Source organism: Asparagus officinalis, chromosome 9 (assembly GCF_001876935.1).
Source record: "Asparagus officinalis chromosome 9, Aspof.V1, whole genome shotgun sequence".
Taxonomy (NCBI): domain Eukaryota; kingdom Viridiplantae; phylum Streptophyta; class Magnoliopsida; order Asparagales; family Asparagaceae; genus Asparagus; species Asparagus officinalis.
In genome coordinates, this window is record NC_033802.1 from 27820818 (window position 1) to 27825853 (window position 5036).

Sequence of the window (5036 nt, forward strand, 5' to 3'; positions counted from 1 at the left end):
TTTGTCTAGGTTGCTCGTTTTTCTACTAATTAACGAAAAATATTCATATAATATTATGGATAAAACAATGTAATAAAGCTATCTACAAACTAATTATCACAACTCTAGGATGAGAATACTAGTAATTGAATATTGTAATCATAAAAATAAAAGAGTTTAGGATAAGAAATGATTGCCTATTTGCACAGCTAAACCTCCCAACCCCGATACCAAGCAAAAGTCCCTACCTCTCTCTCTCTCTCTCTTTATATATATATATATATATATCGCGTTTCAAGTGCGGATTGTGCGTACGCATCTGAGGTCGACTTGGGTTTTTTTACAAAAAAAACCCAAGTCGACCTCAGATGATAAGAAATGATAAAAACATATTCTTTATTAATAATTGATAAATCAGTTACAAATTACAAGTACAAATTTATTTTGGAATTAATCGCATCACAATAGATAAGTAAATCCCAACTAGGTTGGCACCTACTCACCTATATCACTATCATTTGCAATTATTTCCAAAATAATTCTTTACAAATTGTAAGCTAAGATATAAAAACTACAATCTATTCTTTATATCTATCTGCTAGTCCCAATTCTTCAAATTTATCTTCAATTCCAGCCATCCGATCGATGCCTTGCGTTCGCTTCTCGTACCTCCACCAATCTTGTAGGCACATCACCGCTTGTACAGTATATGGATCCAAGCATGTCCTGTGATCGTCGATCAAACGACCTGCTGTGCTGAAGGCGGATTCCGAAGCTACCGTCGAAACCTGCACTGTTAGTAAGTCACGAACCATGGTGGAAAGTATAGGATATGAAACTGATCCATATACTTTCCACCATTGCAAAATATCTAAAGCATTTCCTTGACATCTAACTAAAGAAGCAGAAAAATATTCATCTATTTCAGAAACCTCCGATGATGACGATCCAAGTCCAGATCCACCAGTTAGCTCGGCTACCATTGCATACCTATCAAAACTTACACTTTTACCTCGGGCTCGGGATGAGCTCGAAGAAACCGAAGCTGCAGACTGTTGTGCAGCTACACCATGTCTAGCTGCATACTCATCATATAAAGTTTGAAAATAATTTCTAATAAGTAAATGATGAGTAGTAGCATTCAGGGTGGTTCCATCATCTAAGTCTATAACCTGTCCACCATACAATGACTGTAACAAACTTCGAAGGCCAATATCCTTCAAGCATGGATCAATAAGAACCCTCAAACCAAAAATATGAGGAATAGGCCTAAAATACTTATTAAATTTGCTCTCCATTTCAAAAACCATAGGTCCAAAAGTAGCATCCAAACGATATTTATCAAAAAAATTTTGAATATTTAAAATTTGTAAAGCAGCTAAAGTAATGGTTGGATAATAACAGCCAGATAATAACATGGTAGCATTATAAAAAACTTGTAACATATCATTTAAATTACATATAACTGTCCATTCATCTTCAGTTATTCCATAAGTGCTACCAGAACTAGAACTAGAAGCATAATAGTTTATAAAATCAGTTATAATGTCTTTATATTCTATTGCTACACTTAACATTGCATATGTGGAATTCCACCTATGGTCAACATCTTTTGGAATTAGTCTAGGCTTTTACATTTTTTCTTTCACAAAATTGTTTCCATCTTTTAAGTCTTTGTTCAGAAGCACTATGCATGTAAGCAACTGTTCTAACCTTTTCTATCATGGGTTTAATTTCAGTAAATGCACTTTGAACAATTAAATTTAAAATATGACAGATGCACATAATATGAAAAAGATCACCATGACATGGCAATGATAAAGATGATCTGATAAAATCAACAGCTACATTGTTATTACTTGCATTATCTAGTGAAAGAGAAAATATTCTTTGTGAAATTTCTAATTTCATAAGTTCTTCAATTATTAAATTTGCAACATTAGCACCAGTATGTGACTCTTCTATTGCAATAAAAGAAACAACTCTTTTAAACATTTGCCAATTTTCATCAATCCAGTGTGCTGTGATACATAAATATCCAGTTTGTGCTCTAGATGTCCAAATATCAGAAGTTAAAGAAAATTTACAGTTTAAATTTTTAAAATAAGAAATTATTTTTTCTTGTTCTTGCTGATAATATTTTAAAATATCACGTTGACAGGTTTGACGAGAAATTTTTTTAAATGCAGGATAAAAACCATCTCTAAACATATCTTCAAATTCATCATCTTCTACTAATTTAAAAGGAAGGTTTTTAAGAATGATAAACCTGATTACGCATTTCCTGGCTCTGGCAGCGTCATAGTTCCAACTACCGAGACTACCAGAAGAGGAGGATTGAGAAATCATAGATTGTCGGATATCACCTTGAGGAGTCTGGCCTTTGTTGTGTTTATCTAAATGGCGTTTGAGGTGGTTGGTGCCGCTCTTATGATGAGCTTGAAAAATCTTGCCGCACAAAGCACACTTAGCCTTCTGGGTGAGGATCCTACCGTGTTCATCCTTGGTGACGTCGATCTTCTCGTAAAAATTCCACACATCGGATCTTGGCCGTTTAGGAGCTCTTGGTGCAGATTCGTCGCCACCGGATTCGGGATTAACTTCGGTAGGAGGACTCATAGTAGGAGGACTCATAGTAGGAGGACTCAATTCAGGATCGGGAGATATGTTTTGCTCTTCATAATCAGATCCGGAAGCCATTCGGGGATTGGATTAGAAAGTATAAATAAGAGAGTATAAGAGAGAGTATAAGAGTATAAGAGTATAAGAGAGAAGAGATGAGTTTTTGGTGTGAAGAAAACAAATGAAAACCCCCCTCTATTTATAGAACCAGCCCCCTAGGTAAATGACCAAAATAACCTCACAAAATAGCCGTTTTTTGACCGTTTTGGGGGGCAAAAACGGTCAAAGGGCCAATCTGGGCCAGTTTGTTACCGGGCCGCGCCCGGCGCCCGGCCCGGCCTTAAATTCACGGCAACGCGTCACCCTGGTGACCGTTGCCACCCGGGCCGGGCTCCGAGTCCCGCGGCTTGCCCGGCCGGGCGTTGACCCGGGCGTGCGCACTGTACCGGCGCCGGGCGGGCGCCGCTGAGGCCACCCGGGACCGGGCCGGTGCGCGCTGAGGCCAACCGGACCCGGGCCGGGGGAAAAAACCCAGGCCTGGCCCCCCGGTTTCCGGGTCCCGCGGCCGGGCGCCGGGCCGGCGACTGCCAGCGGCGGTAACGCACCAATCCACACTTGAAAGCACTGTGTGTTATAATATATATATATAGTATGATATATTATATATATATATATATATACTATATATATATTATATATATGATATCCTGCTTTTTTTTTTCCCGTGAGGCAAAGAGAGTGTTATAAAGGCAATAGGATTGATTAGAGCATGCTTATTGGGTGTTAGTCAAAGTTTGGTAGAGTTAGGGGGTTAGGTTTTGGAATGTTTTGTCATGGATCCATTACTCAGCAAATTTTTAGTCCTTTTGATTGATTTTTTTTTTTTTGAAGAGTACAATTTGATAATGAATGATGGTGATTGGAGAATACTTTGAATCTGTGGCTAGCGTGTTCGGTTGGTCTAGTTTATATTGGGCTATGACATAGTTCAGTTAGCATATGTTTGTTTTGTACTTATCGAGTAAAGGGCATCTCTTGATTTGAATAGGGTTTACATCACAAACCACATGGACTTTTAAGGGTGTCTCCCATAAAACCCCTAAACTTTATTTATTTTATAATATCACCTAAACTTTTGGGGTTTCTCACAAAAATGAAAATTTCATGTATTAATTTTGAACCACATGTAAGGTTAGTGGATATTACAATGTAGAAATCGAGGCGCTTACAAAATGCAGTAGCGTAATAAATACAGAATTTTTTTTCGAAAAAAAAATGGAACTTAATTTAGACCAAAAAATTTGCGTTTTAAGCATATGGGTCCGGTTTACAAAACAGTAACTTTGGTCTTTATTTGGACATGTATAATAAGTGGTGGTCTATAAATTTACCTCAACACCAATTAACAATTGTGATATCTCATTCCCAGTGGCCTAGGGAAATTTCGACTCGAAACCAGCTAGTCGTTTGTTCCCAGTGCTTGCAAAAAATACCCCTATGCCCATCGCGGTCGTACCCGGCGGCGATGGGCATAGCCGCATAGGGTTTTTTTAATACCCCTATGTGACTGTCCGTGGTCTCCACTAGTTTAATCGTGTCAAAACGTACTTCTTTGGTCCTAGCTTGACTTTTAATATTAGCTAGTTTATTTAATACAAGCACTTCTGGTAATACCAGCACGTTTATTAAATTTACACTTATATGCATTTTCCTACGCTTTTGTTCGGATTTCGGCATTTGGTTTGGGGGAATGGGTGAAGGCTACGGTCCTTTTCTTCTTTCCATTCTAACTTTCCATCATCCTTTCAATTGATGTAGTTATTAGGCTGCTAAACCGTATCCGTATCCGAGGAAAAATCCGTAATCGTATCCGTTAGGATACAGATATGATTACTCAAATCTATAATAGATAGGATATGGTTATGGATATGATTTTGTAGTGAAATATCTGTATCAGTATCCGAAATATCCAAATACATATTAGTCATATTCTTACGATGGTTTCAATTCTAAAATTATGGATTTATGGTTAATTTTGATAATCAAGATGTCTAATCTTAGTTTTTTAGTTATAATGAACATATTAACGACCTCTTTTGTATCACATGAACTATGTTTTTCTAAATATTATCTAGTTTTCTCATATTCGTTTTATATCCGCTTACATATCCGCTTATATATCCGCATCTATTTCTGTAACCGCATCCAATTTTAGAGGATATGGATATGAATTTTTCTTACCGAGATGTACTCGTATCCGTATCCGAAATGTGTAAGCAGATATAGATATGATAAGCATCATATCCGAGCCATATCAGGACCAAATGCATCATATCCGAACCATATCAGGACCAAATGCATATATCAAATTCTATATATAATATATCTTTTGAATAGGGTATCTTGTCTTATTTTTACTTCAAAAAAATATATAT